At 40.8% G+C, this 21987-nt stretch overlaps 1 protein-coding gene across 6 annotated transcripts in view; it reads right to left on the reverse strand.

Moving 5' to 3' along the window:
- The window catches only part of CEMIP (cell migration inducing hyaluronidase 1), a 200677-nt gene that overhangs the window by 37358 nt on the left and 141332 nt on the right, over window positions 1–21987 (reverse strand). The gene's annotated exons all lie outside the window — the stretch shown is intronic.

Genomic DNA, 21987 nt, shown 5'->3' on the forward strand with positions numbered 1-21987 from the left:
AAAAAAATGTGGAGAATAATACTTGGCTATGTGCTTTGCTTCAAATGACAGTTTGGGAGTAGGCAGTTACATTTTAAAAAATAAACATGTAAAATTAACAAGGGACACCAACATAGTTGTGTCTTTGATCTTAAAAACTACAGGATAATGTTTTGGTAACTTGCCCAAAAAAAAAAAAAAAAAAAAAAAAAAGCATAATAATATTATTCTTGATATCACTTGAAAAAAAAGCCTTTGAAAATTTGTTTGCAATAACTCCATCAGTATCACTGGCAAAGCAGCTTCATTATTATCCCATTAAAGAAGAAGAGAATTGTGCGCTGCATTTCGAGATTTCATAATTTGCCACGTCACGAATGGTAATTCTCCATTATGAACGCTACTTTACAAGACCGACCGATTCTGGCTCGTCCTTGCTTCCAAGCATGCGTGTTTGTATTTTGGACTTTTGTCTGACGGACTTGTGTACGCACGCTCGGAAAATCCGACAACAGATATTTGTTGGCGGAAAATTTGAAAACCTGCTAGCCAACATTTGTTGACGGAAAGTCCGCCAACAATTGTCCGATGGAGCGTACACACGGTCGGATTTTCCGCCAACAGCCTGTCATCACGATACATTTCCCCTCGGAAAGTCCGATCGTGTGTACAAGGCTTAAGAAGCAGTATCTTACACAGTATCCTGGTCATTAGTCACCTTTACATATGCATACAGATTTTTCCAATCTGCAGGGAACAATATAATTTCTAAAAACAACATGATTGCTTGTATTCCTGAATTGTGGGAATCTCCACAGATCTAAATGGAAATATTCAGGTGAATCAAAAATTTTGCAACAAAGCAATTCTTCTAGGTCGGTGATTACTGGTGTTGACTGAGTGCTTTTTGTAGGGTCAACACTGGGCAAGTTCATTTTTAAAAATCTCTGAAAAATATATCAAATCAATAATCATTTGAATACCCTCTTGAATATATAATTAATAAAAAATATATTTTAAATGTTTTAGTGTAGCTTAATGTTTTAATTTACTATGGTATTGCTATTCTTAAAGTGGTTTTACATTCTGTGATGTCACAGGGAACCCTGAGGAATCTTCTCCCCAGTGACCCCAGCACTCACAAAATTCCCTGGCTAGGATCCTCTCAGTTTCCAGCCAAAGACTTAAAGAGGAGCTTCAGTCTCCCACCAAAACACTCACGTGTCCAGGGATTCATTAATGTCTTCACCCAAGCCATTGTGATCTGAGTGGAAGTAGGAGCGAGTACCTGTCAAAGCCAGGTACCCACACCCCCCAAAAAGTGCCAAAGATGGCAGTGGAGGGGGGACGATGCAAATAAGCGGAACTTCCCCTTTTGGATGAAGTTCCACTTACAGAGGTGGGCAAAAGAAATATGTGCTCTTCTCTTATCTATTCTGAAATCTGGAGGTGAAATCTTTTGAGAAGCTAGGAATAAACAAGACACTCTGGAGTGCAGAAATATGGTTGATTTAAGTTAAGTCAAGATTAAAGAGGGCCTTATGTATCAATACGTTCTTAGGTCGGACTAAAGCTGGGCATAGACGGCTAGTTCATTCAGCCAGCGGGCTGAATGAAAGCAAATGAACAGACCCCCACCCCCCCCATTTCCCCCCAAGGACTCTGTGTTCTGACAGTGGCTCTCAACAAACGTTTTTAAGCATGTTTGACAAAAGTCAAACAGGGAGGGCCTACACACTGATCAAAATTCCATTGCTCGCTGCAAAACTGGATGAACTTCAATCTGTCTATGCCCTGCTTTAGTCAGCACAAGGCCCCCGAGCCCCGAGTAAGAACAGTTACAGTATTGCCCCCCAACATTCAATTAATGCCTAGATACAAACACTGTATATAGACAGGCAGATGCAGGTGAAAAATAGATGAGCTGAACTCTCTCATGGCCCATAAAAATGCACCCTGGGGTCAGCATTACACAATACCTCCATTACCCGCCCAAACATTCTGCATGTCTCAATACTGGTCAGGCAGTGAGTGAATGAGGTGCTTATTGCTCAGCACCACTTGAGGCTGGGTTCACACTTTGTGTGGACGCATCTAACAGCAGGGGTCTGGTGCATCCCTATTCTCCATTTCAGGGACAAATCAGGCCCGAATTTTTGCCTGAATTTGGACCTAAAACAGAGCCAAAGACGCACAGGACCCTTGTACAATGCACTCTGCGGCCGCCCCGGAGATGTGTGAACCGGCTCCATTGAGATGTCATGAGAATTGGATGCGTGGAAACTCAATTTGCATCAGTATAAACCCAGCCTAAATATTGAAAGCCAGGGGTAGGCTTAGGACATCATGAAGAATGCCTCTTTTCTAAGATATATATAGATATATATATACCTATATATATATCTATATATATATATCTATATATATAGATATATATATATAGATATATATATACACACACACTTATCTAAACAAAAATTAAGTACACCTCATGGAAATTGTTGACTTTTTAAACATATTTGAACAGGAAAACATTACATCTTTCACAAACAGAGCCAACACATAAATTGAAACAGAATACAACACAAGAAAACATGGCCTTGTCAATCAAATATTCAACAAAAATATCAAAAGATGTAATAGTGTACTGTAGAAAATGCACACCCTTAGCATCATAAGCTGGTTATGCCCCATACTGCAGACATTTTGCATAACTGTCTATAGGTCTCTTACATTAACTCAGTGAAAATTTGACCACTACTTCATGCAAAATCCCTCAGTTACAAGATGTTTGTGGATTTCCTTGCATTAACTGCCCCTTTCAAAAAAACCCTCAAAATTGCAACAATAATACAATTAGGGCTTTGACTAGGACGACTCTCTATTTCTTTTTTTTTAAGTTGGTGGATTTACTAGTGCGCTTCAGATCATTATCTTGTTAAAAGGTTAATTTCCAGTTCCACTTCAACTTTGCAGCAGATGACCTTGCATTCTCATCAAGCACACTGGGTAGTTGACTCAATAACTGCGAGTTGTCCAGTCTCTTAAAATGGAAAGCAAACTCAAACCATAACATTTCTACCACCATGCTTCTCAGTTGTTATGAGGTTCTCCTCCTGAAATACTGTCTTTGGTTTGGCGCAAACATGTCCAATGTTACTATGACCAAACAAGTCTATCTTTGACTGATCAGTCTTCGGCACATTCCAGAAATCAAACTGTAATCTTGCTCTAATGTTCTTTATGGACCGCAAGGGCTGCTTCTTAACACACCTCTCTGCAGGTTGAATTGGTACAATCTCTTTCTGATTGTAGGTGCATGCACTTTGATCCCACCTGTAATGCCGCGTACACACGACCGGACTTTACGGCATACTTGGTCCTGTGGACCGGAGTCCGTCGGACAATTCGATCATGTGTGGGCTCCAGCGGACTTTTTCTCCCCAAAAGTTCGACGGACGTAGAAATGAAACATGTTTCAAATCTTTTCGACGGACACGAATCCGGTCGAAAAGTATGTATGTTAGTCCGACGGACAAAAACCAACACTAGGGCAGCTATTGGCTACTGGCTATGAACTTCCTTGTTTTAGTCCGGTCGTACGTCATCACGTACGAATTCGTCAGACTTTGGTTGATCGTGTGTAGGCAAGTCCGTTCATTCGGAAAGTCCGTCGTAAAGTCCGTCCAAAAGTCCGCTGGACAAAATCTGCCGTAAAGTCCGTTGTGTGTACACGGCATTAGAGTTACCTGAACAACCCAATATACATTTTTGGGGTTGCTGGAGACTTCTTTTAGCATCAAATGCTCTTTGGTTCAGTTTGCTGGCAAGCAAAACCTGGACAAAGTAGCAGCCATTTGAAACCCATGTCACTTGTAGATTATTTTCTTTACAGTGGAATGATTCATTTCATATCAATTAGTGATCTTTTTATATCCCTCACCAGACACATAGGCATCCACAACTTTCTTTCCGAAGGCTTTAGAGAGTTCTACTGATCTTGGCACGATGACATCACGCATGTCAATAGCGATGAGAATACCAGACCCCACTTGTCTAAGGTTTAAATAAGACAGGTTACACCTGCTTACCCCAGGAAGGTTCTAATCATGAATTATTGGCATCTAATCTGAACACCTGATTCTATTTTCATGGATCTTCATGGAAGTAAAAGAATATATAGGAGTGTACTTACTTTTTCCATATGACAAATCTCCATTTTTCGTTCATGAAAATATACCATGTCAGTTGTACTGTTTGAATCAAGATCTAATGTTTCCATGGGGTGTACCTTTCACATGACTGTGTGTGTGCGTGTGTATGTATATTAGAGTTATTGCGATACCAATACTAGTATTGGTATCGGGACCGATGCCGAGCATTTGTGCGAGTACTTGTACTTGCACGAATGCTCCCGATGCCTGATCCGATACCTAGCAGAAGCGGTGCAACCGGAAGTCAGTGGGCGGAGTCAGCGGGCGGAGCGGAGAGAGAGTCCTCCAGCATTGGAACTAGGTAAGCTGGCAGTGGTGCAGGGCGCAGCTGCATTATCCATCGGGATCGGAGCCATCACATTTGGTAACGGAAGTGACGCTCCGTGTCGCTGTCAGCTGTTGAACATCCCAACGCCCATCTTGGTACAACCTGCACTCAGCTGCAGGAAGCCAGCAGCGGACATCTTGTTACACCCGGCCCCTATAGTTCGGGCTGGGTGTAACAAGATGTCCGCAGCTGCTTTTATGAGACTGAGTGCAAGGAGTACCAAGATGGGCATCACAGGCAGCATAGCATTCCTTTCCTCTCATGTCATTTATTGCTGCCTGCATTTCAGAGGCTGCCTATCAGTGCCCAGTACCCAATGCCCATAGGTGCCGCCTATCAGTGCCACCCACCTGTCAGTGCCATCTATCAGTGTCAGACATCAGTCAGTGCCATCTGTCAGTGCCCATCAGTCAGTGCCATCTATTAGTGCCCATCAGTCAGTGCCCAGCCATCAGTGCCCAGCCATCAGTGCCCATCTATCAGTGCCAGCCATCAGTCACTGCTCATCAGTTATGCATATTAGTGGCACCTAATCCTGTCAGTGCTCATCAGTGCTGCTTAATCAGTGCCACCTATCAGTGCTCATCAGTGCTGCATATCAGTGCCACCTAATCTGTATTGTGCTTTGAAAACTGTTACATGATATTAAAAAAAAGTATTGGTATCAGCGAGTACTTGAAAAAAGTATCGGTATATATAGAGAGAGAGAGAGAAAAAGAGAGCTCGTGCCACTGTGTGATATGGTGGTTTACTCCAGATTTTGTAAGAAGCCAGCACACTAATGGTACAGATGTGTGCTGGCTTCATATGAGAGCCAGAGTTTGAGCTCAGGGCCCCACCCTCATGAGGGGGTCAGTACGTGAAGGGAGCAGTAAGAGGTGCTTGTATGCACTGTGCTGTCCAGGTCAGGACAGACCAAGGCCCAAGCCTAAGAGGTCCATGAGGGACAGAGCAGCTGGGAAGCTGCAAGGAAAGATGCATAGCTGAGGTGCAGCATCTGCGCACAAACACTGGGACGTGTTTGATGGTCAGGAGGACCTAAAGGTACTAATAGTCAGGAGGACCAAGTGGTACTAATTGGAGCAGTAAAGTTGCCAAGAGAGCCAGGAGGCTGAATGTTATGTTTTGTTCGTATTGATGGTGAGAACTCCCTGTGTGGGAAGATATAACTGTATGAACTTTTGATGCTCTTTTAAAGTGGTTGTAAACCCTTTACAACCACTTTTTACTACAGGCAAGTCTATAATTAGGCTTGCCTGTAGCTAAACTGGATATCTCCTAAACCTGCAAGGTTTAGGAGATATCCCTGTATTTGCATGTGCCGACGTCATCGGCACATGCGCACTTAAGCAAACTGAAGCAACGGTGAATACGTGCCGTTGCTTCAGCTGTACTGTGCCAATCACAGCGCCGGAGCCGCGATACCCGGAAGTAACCCCACGGAGAGATATTGGCCACGGAGTGGTGAATGAGGACCGCTACGGGGGCTTCGATCTCAGGTAAGTAATTCATAATGAGCTAGTATGCTATGCATACTAGCTCATTATGCCTTTGTCTTGCAGGTTTTTTTTTTGGGGGGGGGGGGGATTTTTTTAAAGGGTTTACAACCACTTTAAATACAAGTCGGCAGGAAAGCACTGCAAACTATTTCTGGCATGGAGTCAACTCACTGTTTGGTGCTACCATTGAGCTACAAAACCCCATCTTGTCACAATATATACAAATAGCAATAATTTTTCTCTCTACCTTGCTTGTTAGTTCTGGTGACCTCCGATCGCAAGGCTACTCAAGTGTTCAAATTATGATAAGGTATAGCGTGTGATTCCATCAAAGGATCTCATTTTCTGTGACTTGTTCCACCAGGCTAGCAGTCTACTGTGCGTACCGGATGAAAATAAATGTATATAGTATGTTTTCCCATACCTAGGCATAAGGTTTTGTGTCAGATTCATACATCTTAAACAAATTCCACTGCAATCAGCCTCGCTTTAAATCAACTTCACTCCCAGTAATACTACAGGGAGGGAGGAATACTGATAAAATTCATTCTGAGTTACCTTACATGAAATGTGGTGTCTGTTAGTGAGGCTGAACAGAGCAAGTGTCCCACTTGTATGCTTTTCATTTAATCATAATGCAGGTCATGCTAAGCTGTAATCACACTAAAATATGCCAAACATGCACTGAGCACAAGCTATATATAAACTAGTTCTGTAGTTTTGGCTCATGCCACAATACAAAAGTTATTTTGGAACATTTAATTCTAAAAGTTAAAAAATACCCCTTTAATGATCTATTTAAAAATGGAATGCCTTTAATTTAGAACCTGAAAAACACACGCCTATGCAAACAATACCAGAAGCAGAGAGAAAAGAAGATTTTTCCATCATTCTTACTGCCAGCACTGAATTAGGTTAGTGAGGGGAAAGAACAGAACACAGAGAAAGAAAAAGGTTTTATTTAAAATGAGCAACATAAGCAAAAGACAAAAAAAAATTAAATATGTCAGGAAAAGAGAAGTGTGGAAAGGGTATTTTTGCCAGTTTTCTGGGATAGGTCTTATTTTTCACATAGTTCAGATAATGCTCAGCATCCACACACAATATGCAACTTGCGGGGACATGGCAATGTCCTATGTATTGTAATTCAACCACAACAACAGCAATATAGTTCACACACAGCTAATTGATGAGGCTAGCTCATTAGGGAACACAGAAAGATAAGAAGACACAAAAATGTAGTGATCTACAGCAACCAATCAAATATGATTCTGGACTGATTGCTGCGGGGGTTATGCATGAAACAGAAATAGACATAACATAACCTTATTGAATAAGTGGGGGTGTAATGTACCCTGTAATTTAGAAACGCAGTGGTAGGCCTATGACGTGGGAATGTGGTAGGTTCATTTAACTAGCCTAACTCCATTCAAATGTTTTTTGTAGCTTTATAGCAGATATATATGATGTTGTGAGGTCCCCACCCATAAAGCAGAAGAGCCAGGCAGATCTCATGAAAGATATGACAATAAGCTAGCAACCACCCTAATATTATATATCAGTTTGCATTGGTATTAGGCAATATCATGCCAATGGGTGGAACTACCTGAAACATTTAGACCAGGGGTGTCCAAACTTTTTTCAGAGAAGGCCAGATTTGAAGAAGTGAACATGCGTGAGGACCGACCATTTTGCCTGACATTCTTTGAACCATTGAAAATTAAATGCAAATGAACTATTTTATGCAAAGTTTATTGCAAACGGCATCATTTTCATTTCATCACATGGATGACAAATCTAAACAGGTGTTAATCACTCTGCCTTTCATATCTGAAGGCCGATTGAAAAACAAATCCAGGAAGCTGAAATATATGTTATTGGTAATAAAGGTTGTCTGTCAACTTTTAAGTTAAAATATGAAAAGGAACATAACACCAAGAATACATGTTGTCTCCAAATATACCATATTTATCAGCGTATAACACACACCCTAATTTTTAGAGGGATGTTTCAGGAAAAAAGCTTTAATAAAAAACTTTAAATAACAGACTTTAAAGCAAAAGGGTCAGTGCCCATTAATACAGCCTTGCCATGGCCCATTAAAGAAGCCTGATCAGTGCCCATTTGCAGCCCCACCTTTGCCCATCTGCAGCATTGCCATTGCCCACCATTGTAGTCTGATCAATGCCCATTTCCAGCCTCAGTAGTGCCCATCTACAGCCTTGCCATTGCCCATCATTGCAGCCAGCTCAGTGCCCACCTGCAGCCTCACCAGTGCCTGTTAATGTAGCCAGTGCAGATGTAGACATAGCCGTGGGTGCATGTAATACGCTGACATAGTGGTGCCTCGGAGGGCGGAGGGGACGAGCGCCGCCAGATTAGACATAGCCAGATCTCCTGTGTACTCGGCTCAGCTCGGCACTTGGCTCGCAATCTGGGACATGTGACATACTAGGAGCCGTCCAGGAGGGGAGACTGGGCATGACTGTGAGCCGAGCTGAGCCGAGTACACAGGAGATCCGGCTCTGCCTAATCTGGCGGCGCTCGTCCCCTCTTTCCCCTCCGAGGCAGCACTATGTCAGCGTATAAGACGCACCCACGATTTTCTCCCTATTTTCAGGGGGAAAAAGTGAGTGTTATATGCCAATAAATATGGTATTTATAACTGATTTAGACCAACTAACATTAACTGAGATTTTAAAATGTATTCATCTCAATTGAAAAAAAAAACTTGCCTGCACTCTTGCCTTTGTGGCTGTGTGTGGTGAAGAGTCTAAGGATGAGCTTGGGCATGTTATTTGGATATATATATATATATATATATATATATATATATATATATATATATATATCTTTTGTGGCCCCCAGCGAATCCCCGAGCACCGCTCAGGACTAAGGATGAGCTCGGGCTTGTTCACAACCCCACGTGTCCAAGCCCACCAGGAAACTGACAGCGCCAATCACAGGCACTGAGACATTTCCAGATCTCTGCAGCTGCAGACCAGGAAATGTCTCAGTGCCTGTGATTAGCGCTGTCGGTTTCCCGGCGGGCTCGGGCACGTGGAGTTGTGAACACGCCCAAGCTCATCCTTAGTTCTGAGCGGTGCTCGGGGATCCGTTGGGGGCCACAAAAGATATTTATATATCCAAATGACCAGTAGGGCCGTATTAAACTGGAACATGGGCTGCAATTGGCCTGCGGGCCCAACTTTGGACATGTCCGATTTAGACAGTCAACATCACAGTCATAGCAAAACCAAATGGAGCTTCATGGACATAAGAAAATGTTGACGTTCAATAGTTCACATTTACTAATGTTTCTAAACATTGTCTTACTGCACCTCTACCCAATAAAAGCATGCTGGGAATTGTAGTTTTACAACTGCTTGAGAATGACAGGTCGCCTAAGCCTGAACTAAACTGAAACATTCCTCATCCTAAATGTTAGCAGAAGATTTTGTTTTAAAAGGGCTGGGTTTCCCGATAAGACTGTTCTCCAATGAAATAACTTTTTAGTACAAGTTCATTATCTACTTCAATAATAACAACCCGCTCCACCAAACCCTTCCTTATCCTCCCCGACTGTTATTTTAAGATTAAAAAAGTAAAGAGACTGTTAATCCGACACTGAAGAAACATCGTATTATCTTAAGTAATATAAATAAAGCGAGTGGGAGGATGCTTCGTGGAATATTTGCAAGGAGTCAGCAAGTGTTTAAGTGTCATATTTATATAAAAGAGAAATGTTCTCAACACATGCTTTGTAAAACTGGGACAGAAAAGCCCGGCACGCGCAGGGATAATCTGTGCTTTATATATGGTAACTTTAGTTTATTACTAGGATTCTAGGGATAAAATAAGTTAGAACTTGGAATGCAGTGTTTGTATGATCTCCAGTAATTACAATAATCCCACCAGCCTGTGATACCTATTACTTAAACTGAAGGCTGCATATTTTCAAACTTAATTAAAAACAGTCTTTATGAAGCTGAACATGTAGAATATTGGCACCTCTGAGATTTTTGTTTCTTGTGGTACCAGTGTAATAGCTATAATGGGAGCAGAAACTGCTGATTTGCACAAAGGAAAGTAAAATACTTCCTTGTCACATAAATACATAATCACAGCTATTAATCCCCTTCTTAAGCATTAAAGAAGCCATTTTGCTGAAAAAATTACATTTTGTACAAATACTCTACTTTAGATACAGTAGCACTGTCCAGGCATTCACTACATAAATACACTGATATATATATATATATATTAGTCCAAGTAAATGCACTTCACCAAGTAGGTATCCATAATAGTACAAAAAGTTATGGAAGCACTCACGCTTGTTCATCTCACATTTTATATAATGTTTGATGGAGCTCTTGGTGATCTTTTGAACTCTGCCCTTGATGCGTCTTTTTTACTTTTGCACTCTATGATGTCATCTTTTCAGAGGTGTTCTGGGTGAGTTCAGTTATGGGTTTATTTGTCTGAACATTTGTATGTTTTGTTGCCTTAATAAAGATGAATGGAGCTCCATCCAAACATTGGACAAAATAAATAAGCTTTTTATTTAATGTGTCTCTGCTTCAAGACTCTCGAGTGCTTCCAAAACTTTTAGGGCCAGTTCACACCACATGCAGTCCAGTGTGGTTTTTTCTGCATCATAAAAGCATGGATAGTAGATTTTATGGTTTTCAATGGCATAGGTCACACTGGTGCAGTCAGTTCCAGTGCGTTCCAGAAAAAAAGTAGAACACGCTGCATTTTTTATGCACGGGACTGTATTGGAACGCAGTAAAATTCTTTAAAAACGCACTGGAACACACATGTCCTTTTTTTTGGTTAAGAAGGGGAAATGCACTGGACTGAATCAAAAATGCACTGAAACGCACCAAAAAAACGCACATTCAGAAAAGCATCCATAATGTATCTGGACTGCGTTTTTATGGTGTAAACTGGCCCTTAGAGACATCAAAAGCAAGGCTAATCCATATCGAAATAACCGAAAGGCTTTCTCTTGAGCATTCAATATAAATGGAGAGAATGAAGAGGACTATTATGATGTGGCCATTTACTGTATCCCTCATAGTATGGATTTTGCTTTATCACATACTTTTTTTTTATTCTGGTATGATCAAGCTTTTAAATTGCAAAATATTTATCACTGGGAAAAAGAATACTTTTTTGGTAAGCACTGGCCTAATTTAGTATTTTGGAAACGTTTTATAGATGATGTGTTTATGATGATGCAGAGGTGTTGAATCATCATTTTTACAATTTTTTAACTTCATTAATGATAGTGATAGTAATCTAAAATGTACATGAAACAAAATAGCATACATTTTTCAGTTTTGACTATTTATGTAAAGAGTAGTAACATTTAACAAGGGCTTCGGAGAAATTATAACCCGGGTCAATAAGTTTTAGCCCAGTCTAAAACTATTGGAGAAAGGATATAATCAAAGCACTCGATAGTGAGTTGGCAATTTGTGTTTTAATACTACTACAACTGCTACTGCATACCACACTATGGAAAATCTTTCTACTCTTCTTTTTATGAGTATATTGCCCTACATGGATCCATACAATACATTTAGAGCAAGGAGCTGTTTTAACAAAATCTGAATTTTCTTTTTTCTCAGCAAGTTTCCCATAGCAATTTTGAGTTGTTTTTTTCTCTCACTGTATTGCCTATAACAACCAATCAGTAAGTTTCCTTCTTTCACTGTGTTTTCCAAACTAGATAAATAGCATTTTCATTTTAAAGTGGGACAGACCACTTAATTTTTGGTTTGGCATTTTATAAATTGCTGTTCACTGAAAGTTGATTTTTGAGTTGATTTTGTCTTTTTTTTGTTATTTTTTAGGGATCTTTAGCACTGTGTTTATTCTCTTTTAAGTATTTTGGGGGACCGTATTAGCACAGCAGCTGATACATTGTTCAGATATAAAATATCAGTGCAAAATGTATTTATACAATTACATGTCTAAATGATATCACAACATGGCATGGCGTCTAACATCTAGTCCCCAGACCTGCTGATACATTGGATAAATGGGTCCATCGTGGTGAAGAGTGCTTTGGTTAATTGCCAGAGAGGCTTAAGCTGCAATTAGAAAATCGTATTTTATTTGTTTTGGTAATCCAGCTCCTGACTCATGGCATAAGGATTTCAGAAACCCACGCATGTTTTTTTTTATAACATAATTACAAATATTATCCTGTGAAGTTACTTATTGCTAGGTGACAAGTGACTGAAAATGATGTTAGACTGCATGGAGATGAAGTTATAAGGAATGCCAAATTGTTCACTCCACATGTGTGTGTAATGAAGAGCAGAGCCAGGTCCAACTAAATTTAGCTTTTGTCATATTCGGACAGATGTTTCGGAAAATTAGACTTGCTAAATGCAGCCTGTACAATTCCAGATGCATAGTTTCTTACCTGAGCTCTAGTTATTTATCATTAATTATTTTTCCACTTACAAACAAAATCCACACAAATGAAGGATGCATTTCCTATTCTGTGCATAATAATATGTTTTAAGTTGGTTTTACATCTTTTATCACACTTGATTGCTTTTCTTTTTTAAGAAAATGGCAGCCAAAAACATAACAGCCATCAATAATGGTGTTGAATTGACTCATTTTGTACATTATTTAGGTATACACAAAGGATGATAATTTTACACCTAATGTTACATCAAGCGATACTCCTGTCAACCTTTGGCCCTTTAAAGTATCCTACTTAATGCTAAGACTGTGTTTGGTTTCTTTAGTCAAGATATTTGACATGCAAGTAGTATTTAGCTTGCAGTGACTTTGCCATAAAGTACCTACACAGCAATCTGGGTTACACATCTGTCCAAAGCATCATGAGCCTTTGCACTGCTCCGAGCTATTATTTACCCCTTTGTCCCACATTGCACTATGCATACAACCCTGTGAACTAAAAGTCACCCCATATTTTCACTAGTGAATGGGGTTGATTTACTAATAATGGAGAGTGCAAAATCTAGTGCAGCTCTTTTCCAATTGTTTTTTTATTATATTATTATTATTATATTATATTATAAACCAGATATAAAACCGTACAATACAGTATAGAAAAGGAACGGTACATAACATTATTGACATACATCATTGGTCATTAAGGAACCGGTATAATGCAATTTTGAAGAACAGAGGCTACATCCTCCAAGAAGGAACTGCATGACCAGGGGCGCTCTCATCTAAGATGAGGTGTCATCTCAGCCATGAATCGGTCATGGTAGCTGGTCATTGTGTTTAAATGCACAGCCCACAAATGAATCTGGTGCAGCTCTGCCTAAAAGCCAATCAGCTTCCAGTTTTCTTTTTTTTTTTGTCAAAGCTTAATTGAAGAAGCTGAACTAAGAAGCTGATTGGCTACCATACACAGCTGCAACAGATTTTGCACTCTCCAGTTATAGTAAATCGACCCCAATGTTTCCTATACTTAACTCCTAAATTGGCTCTAACTTGTGACCTCTCTCTCGTCCACAAGCAGCCAAGCCTTAACCAGTCCACCCTTTCCCAAGAAGTTCCTTGGTTTTCTTGCCAGGAACTACAAAAAAAGGTTCCTTCTGTTTATGATACTTGAGAATGCTTTTGCCACACACCGCGCTAGTGCATAGCCAAAGTTGCATTCTCTCCAGCCAGGAAGCCAGTTCCAATGTCTGCAGAAGTTCCAATAACCACAGAAGTATGTCTTTGGTCCTATAATCAGCACAAGGTTTATCACTGCTGTGCTCACGTATCGTGTACATTGGGAACCCATTCTGGGTAAACATACACTCTAGTGTACAAAAGATATGTCTCAGTTGCCAGGTCATTTTTCTCACATTGTTTGTCCAAAATGTGCATGTATAAAGAGACACATGTATAAAGAGACACATATATAAGAGACACATGTATAAAGAGACACATATTTAAGAGACACATGTATAAAGAGACACATATATAAGAGACACATGTATAAAGAGACACTCACACAACTTATGGAAAAGTATTAAATATGACATATGGCACAAACATTAATTAGCTTTCATACAGCTATGACACTGATTGTCCTTGTTGGCCTGTTACAAGATCCCCTTAGACCAGGCCTAAAACCATTAAAGCATAAAACAGATACCAAAATCCTGTAAAATAACACATGCTTCTTATTTTGGCATGTCAAGTATTTCTTTTCATTGAAATAAAATCAGACATAAGGCAGTGTGTAGTATAAACAAACATCTGACCTATGATTAGAGAAACAGTTTGGTTTTCAAATTGCGCATATTATTTCTGAACTCAGAACCTGCCACGATTTATGTAGTTCCAAACACAAAACACACCGGTTAGTTGCCTTTGATGGGCTTCACGCAACAGCTGTGTAATTGAGGCCATCCAAATGGCTATGACATATATATATATATATATATATATATATATATATATATATATATATATATTCAAAAGTATTGGGACACCTGCCTTTACACATGTACTTTAATGGCATCCGAGTCTTAGTCTGTAGGGTTCAATATCGAGTTGACCCACTCTTTGCAGCTTTAACAGCTTCAACACTTCTGGGAAGACTGTCCACAAGGTTTAGGAGTGTGTCTATGGGAATTTTTGACCATTCTTCCAGAAGAGCATTTGTGAGGTCAGGTACTGACATTGGACAAGAAGACCTGGCTTGCAGTCTCCGCTCTAATTCATGCCAAAGGTGTTCTATTAGGTTGAGGTCAGGACTTTGTGCAGGCCAGTCAAGTTCCTCCACCACAAACTCGCTCATCCATGCCTTTACAGATCTTGCTTTGTGCACTGATCCAAAACTGGTGTGGGGTTGTTTTTGAGGGGTTGGGCTTGGCCCCTTAGTTCCCGTGAAGGGAACTCTTAAGGTGTCAGCATATCAGGGCATTTTGGACAATTTCATGCTCCCAACTTTGTGGGAACAGTTTTGGGATGGCCCCTTCCTGTTCCAACATGACTGCACACCAGTATACAAAGCAAGGTCCATAAAGACACGGATGAGCGACTTATGGGTGAAGGTTACTTGACTGGCCTGCACAGAGTCCTGACCTCAACCTGATAGAAAACCTTTGGGATGAATTAGAGCAGAGACTGCTTCTCGAAGAATGGTCAAACATTCCCATAGACACACTCCTAAACCTTGTGAACAGCCTTCCCAGAAGAATTGAAGCTGTTATATCTGCACAAGGTGGGCCAACTCAATATTGAACCCTACGGACTAAAATCGGGATGCCATTAAAGTTCATGTGCATGTAAATGCAAGTGTCCCAATACTATATATATATATATATATATATATATATATATATATATATATATATATATATATATATATATATATATATATATTTTTTTTTTTTTTTTAAACTGTTATGCATTTGGTCTTTATGCAAGCAATATTATTTGTTGATCCTAAGGCTTCACTTACACTGCTGGGCTGTGGTGTTTACCAATCCCTCACCACCCAGCCATAAGTTAATATGGCCCCTGACCATGTTAGCACACACTGGTGTGGTCACAGTAAAGCACAGCAAAAAATAATACCACAGAGTGGTAAGCAGTGCCATCACCAAATGTGACTCACTTAAAGCGGAGTTCCACCCAAAAATGGAACTTCCGCTTAAAGTACTGGTGACCCCCTGACATGCCACATTTGGCATGTAATTTTTTTTGGGGGGGGAGCGGGTACCCAGTTTTGACAGGCACCCACCTCCCACTTCCTCCCCTGGCGCTGGAAGGAAGTTCACCTCTCCCCCCTCCCTCCCTGCCTGGACATTCACAACGTGCAGCGCAGCTCGCGTGGCTTCACAGCCAGGCCTCCACAGTTACAATTCCGGTGCCGCGGAGAGGAGGGGGAAAGGAGCGAGTGAATCATGTGGTTACAGCACAGGGGGCATATTTATAAAGCAGCTAATCTGACATTCACCAAAACATTTATTACAGGAAGGGGAGTCTTGATGGTGCATGTGTTTAATATAAGTGTAATTGGTTCACCACCAGTGAATCTTTGGTGAAAGCCACCTTTACTGCTCTGTAAGTAAGTCACAAAGTAGTCTCTTGAAACTCTTGAAATGTGCATGGAACTTTTTCACAGCCATTTCTTTAATGAATTTGGGAGAACCCATCTCTTCCCTGTTAGTCTGTTTAGCATGTTTTTTATTTCAGTCTGCAAGCTAAACTAAAGAAGTCTCTTAGGCAGCCCATAGATGATTTGATTTTCTTTAATACTTTAAAATGTCTACCTATGTATTAAAATGAACGAATAGCACAGTAAAGCTTTCTTAGAACAGAAGGTATTCACATGTGTCATTCCCAGTGGCGTAGCGTGGGCTGTCAGTGCCCGGGGCAAGGCAAGAAATTTGCGCCCCCTAACCTACGGACTTTTAGCACTCTCCGAGTCCCTTCCTACAATAATACTGACCAGCCAGATTCCTACACTGGCAACTACACTAACCTACCTGCAGCGGTGGCTGGTGAAGTTTTAGGATGGGGGGGCGCCAGACCCCCCCCTTCCTTTTTGACCCCTCCAACTTCTCATAAGCCCCACCCCTGTCCCCTGTATTCCACTTGCTTCAACCCATAGTGCCAGGGGTATACAGCTCAGCATCACAGGACAGAGTATACAGCCCCAGCATCACAGGACAGAGTATACAGCCCCAGCATCACAGATCAGGGTATACCCACTATACTACTCTGTCCACTACAATGCCCACTACACTGTCCACTACAATACCCACTACAATGTCCACTACACTACATTGACCACAACAATACCCACTACAATACCTGACCACTACAATATTTACTACACTACACTGACCACTACAATATTCACTTTACTACACTGACCATTACACTGTCCACTACACTGTCCACTACAATACCCACTACATTGTCCACTACACTACATTGACCACAACAATACCCACTACAATACCTGACCACTACAATATTTACTACACTACACTGACCACTACAATATTCACTTTACTACACTGACCATTACACTGTCCACTACACTGTCCACTACACTACACTATCCACTACAATACCCACTACACTGACCACTGCAATACCAACTACATTGTCTACTACACTACACTGACCACTACAATATCCACTACAATGCCTACTACACTACACTAACCACTACAATGCCCACTACACAACACTGACCACTACAATACACTGACCACTACAATACCCACTACACTACACTGATTACTACAATACCCACTACACTACACTGATTACTACAATACCCACTACACTACACTGACCACTACAATACCCACTAAATTGTCCACTACACTACACTGACCACTACAATAGCCACTACAATACACTGTCCACTACACTATCCACTACAATACCCACTACACTGACCACTACAATGCCCACTACACTACACTGACCACTACAATACCTACTACACTACACTGACCACTACAATGAGTTGAGTTGAGTTGAATCTTAATATAGCACAGTCTTACCCCGAAGGGTCTCGACAATGCCCACTACAATGCCCACTACACTACACTGTCCACTACAATACCCACTACACTACACTGAACTTACCAGTACAATACTCAATACACTACACTGACCACTACAACACCAACTACACTACACTATCCACTACAATACCCACTACACTACACTACACTACACTGACCACTACAATAGCCACTACACTGTCCACTACACTACACTGACCACTACAATACCCACTACAATACCCACTACACTGTCCACTACAATATCCACTACAATACCCACTACACTACACTGACCACTACAACACCAACTACACTACACTACACCACCCACTACAATACCCACTATACTACACTACACTACACTGAGCACTACAATACCTACTACACTACACTGATTACTACAATACCCACTACACCACACTGACCACTGGAAGCCTACGGGCATGGAGGGGTTAACATTCGGAATGAAAGAGCTCCAGTGACCATGCTGGGGAGGATGGAAAGCCGCTCTGGAGGTGTAGCCCCCGATGGCTGCAGGCTATGGGCAGAGACACGGCCGTGTCCAGAAGATTGTGGTACCTGTGGTGCGGGGGGATGCGGGGCCGGCATAGGCCAAGCTAGGGGTCCGAGGGGTCTGCCAAAAAGAGCCTTGTCTATGGAAAGGGGGGAGCCAAGGACCAGGTGAGCTGAGCTGAGCCGAAGATGTGCGGCGCACTACAATGATGTCAGTGCCGAGCCGGAGGTAGAAGAGGAAAGCCACAAATGACCCCATTTGCCCAATCACAGGGGCAGCCTGAGACTAAACATGGCGGCTGGAGCGCAGACACAGGACACAGGAAATAGAAAGTTTGCGGGACAGAGCCGGGATTTCGCCCCCCTAAATTTTCCGCCCGGGGCCTCGGCCCCCCTTGCACTCCCCACGCTACACCTCTGGTCGTTCCATCACATATCCCAAAATAAGAGAATTGTTTCTCATTTTGGCAAAGTTGCTATAGCCATGCAAATCCTTCCTTTATACCCCAAACAGTCAGATGCATGTCCAGAACTACTGATATATAGTGTAAATATGGTCTAATATTATTGAGCTATTCATACCACTACAGCTGTTTAAGGCTTTTTGGCCATGATCAGTGCAGTGCATGGAAACCATGGCTTCTATGGAATAGGGCTCTTTGGTTATAGTGTCTCATTTACAGTAAATAAATTACTGTACACAGTTTTCTAGTCTATCTTATAGTGATTATCTTGATTTATGTTATATTCGGAGTTCTTGGACAAATTACAAGATTTGCCTCTGGAAAGGGATGCTTTCATATGGGCGTACACTAACGCCGATCTGCCTCAACACGCAATATCCCATCAGCAAGAAACTGTCGTTATCAGATTAAGGAAGATAAGACACTACTTTCTGTAACTGTATTGTATATCACACAAAGTGACAAGAGTGAAAAAAATACTTTTTACAGTTTACTTGGGGAGTGTCTAATAATATTTTTAAAATCCACGCTATTAATTTAATCCACTGAAAGGTTCATTGACAAACGTATATGCAATAGTTTCCAAGCTGAAAGACAAGTCCAAGTTATGAACAGGTCATGTTCTTTAATGGAGGCCTGTCATCAAGGCTATATCTTGGATATGATGCTGCCCTGGGCACTGTTAGCAAATACTTCATAAATTAGTCTAAGCATCACAAAAGTTCATTCCATTCTACCCAGAACTTTTCATAATAAAGAAAGCCGCTGAGCTAAGAAAATTGAAATGATAGAGAATTATCCTAAACTATGCTATGCTGCTCTCCTGAGCAATGCTTTCATGGGCATGTGCCTAGTTTATCCCTATAAACCATTCCGTCATTATGGACATGTAAACAGGACATTACTCAGTATGGTAATATAGCTGCCGGCAGTGATCGCAAGAAAAAAAAACAACAGGTTGGTTGTATTGAAGTTGATCAATGGATCCTATGAGGCTGCATGACCCCTGACCTTCTGTCTGGACAGTGCTGATTGGCCCTGTGCTGATCACATGCACCCTCCCAAGAAAAGAAAAACTCTCTAGCAATACACACCAAACTGAGCATGTGCAGTGTGCCCCCAAGGCTCTGTAATATCAGGAGATGTATTGGGGACTGTGGAAGAAGAGGAGGATCAGAGAAGACAGGATCAAACAGGCTTTTTACACAATGCAGAGGATTAAGGCCTTAGGTTCCACAGTTAGTATAACAAGCATGTTTTACTGCCTAAACAGACTGATTTTACTATTGTTAGTTTAGTAACACTTTAAGGGAGTCCTATCCTTACAATGATGAAACAATATCTACTGGGTGCAATACTGTCAGCGACAGCAAGATGAATTCCATTTATCAGTCAATTCACTAATATAATACACATTTATTTTAAACTGATGGTAATCAAGGCTTGTATATAAAGCTTGTGTATAATAAAGCTTGATCGGCAAAAAAATTTCATATGAGTACTTATAGTTATAGAATCTTTATGATGGCAGCATTTCTACTTTTAAGGGGAATAATAAAACAAAAACATAGCAGGTACTATTTACCTTTGAAAGCAATAAATCATGTTAAATGTGTATAGTATCTTTAGTTCTCTTGTCTGAGAATTTCCAAAATTTTGTATATAATGCAAGTATATTGCAATTGTCACCTAGACACAAATGAGGCAGGTGTTTTGTGTGCTACGGTAAAATTCATAAAAAAATGTATCCTAGTGTTTACAAGACTAGTATTTATGTATTTAAGTCACACAAGCCCATGCAGTTGCCATGGGATCCCGTGTCTCAAAAGGACCAATCAAGGGGGAAGACAAAAAGGGACCAATAACATGAGAGAACACAAAGGGGCCATTAGACAGAGAAGGTACAAAGGGATCAATAGACAGAGAAGACACAAAGGTGGCAATAGAGTGAGAAGACACAAGGAGACCAATAGACAGAGAAGACACAAAGCAGTCAAGGGACAGAGAAAACACAAAGTGGCCAATAGACAGAGAACACACAAAGGGGGAGATTTACAAAATTTGCTGCAGCTCTGCATAGAAACCAATCAGCTTCCAGGTTTTATTGTCAAAGCTTAATTGAACAAACTGAAGTTAGAAGATTGGCTTCCATGCACAGCTGCTCCAGATTCCGAGTGCTCCAGTTTTAGCAAATCTTCCCCAAAGTGGCCATTAGACAAAGAAGGCACAAAAGAATCAATAGATAGAGAGGACACTAAAAGGCTAAGAGACAGGGAAGACACAAAGTGGCCAATAGACAGGGAAAACACAAAAGGGTCAATATACATAAAAGGCACAAAGTGATCAAGAGAAAGAGAAGACACAAAGGGGTCCTCTGTCAGTTTCAATATTTGGGCATTATGCATTATACAATTATTGTTCACATAGATTAGAAATGTGTTCCAAAATGTTTTAAAAAACAATTTTTATGGTACAAAATACTTTTCCATAAGAATGCCATGTACACACGATCGCACATTCCGACAACAAAATCCATCGGATTTTTTCCGACGGATGTTGGCTCAAACTTGTCTTGCATACACACGGTCACACAAAGTTGGTCGGAAATTCCGAACGTCAAGAACGCGGTGACGTACAACACGACGAGCCGAGAAAAATTAAGTTCAATAGTCAGTGCTGCTCTTCTGCTTGATTCTGAGCATGCGTGGCACTTTGTGCGTCGGAATTGTCTACACACGATCGGAATTTACACGAACGGGTCGTTGGAAAATTTTAGATCCAGCTCTCAAACTTTGTGTGTCGGAAATTCCGATGGAAAAAGTCCGATGGAGCCTACACACGGTCGGAATTTCCGACAACAAGCTCCGATCGCACATTTTCTGTCGGAAGGTCCGACCGTGTGTACAGGGCATAACATGCCACAGCTCTCTGGTGAATCCTGTGTAGAAATATAAGTGGTATATTATGGTCCCATCACTGTTCTTTTTTTTTATTTAGCTATGATTTACACCTTCTCTAAAATTACAGAATTACATTCATTGTAGATCATGATAGTGACGTGTTATAGTGAAATAGACACCAAATGTATGCCTCTCTGGCTGACCTCTGCTTTTCATTCACCGCTTGCTTTTATATCCTTGTCTTTGTTTCTCTATTGGGCTACACTTCCCTTAGCTGGTATTTACTTTGAGAAACTTCCAGCATTTCCCTAGTGAATGCAGTCCTAGTCACATTGGGTGGATACAATTATCATGATACTGTAATTCATAGAAGCCAATATCCCTTGTAGTCCTGATACCAAAGATAAAAGTGAAATAATATTTTAAATGGAGAAGAATGTTCCACTACTTATCATGTTTTTTTCATCTTTTCTCAGAAAATATAGAGAAATGCAATGGTTGGGTTTCTCAAGGTAGGAACTATAATCTGGCCTATTCTTCACAATGTGATTAATGC

Source organism: Aquarana catesbeiana, linkage group LG03 (assembly GCF_042186555.1).
Source record: "Aquarana catesbeiana isolate 2022-GZ linkage group LG03, ASM4218655v1, whole genome shotgun sequence".
Lineage (NCBI taxonomy): Eukaryota > Metazoa > Chordata > Amphibia > Anura > Ranidae > Aquarana > Aquarana catesbeiana.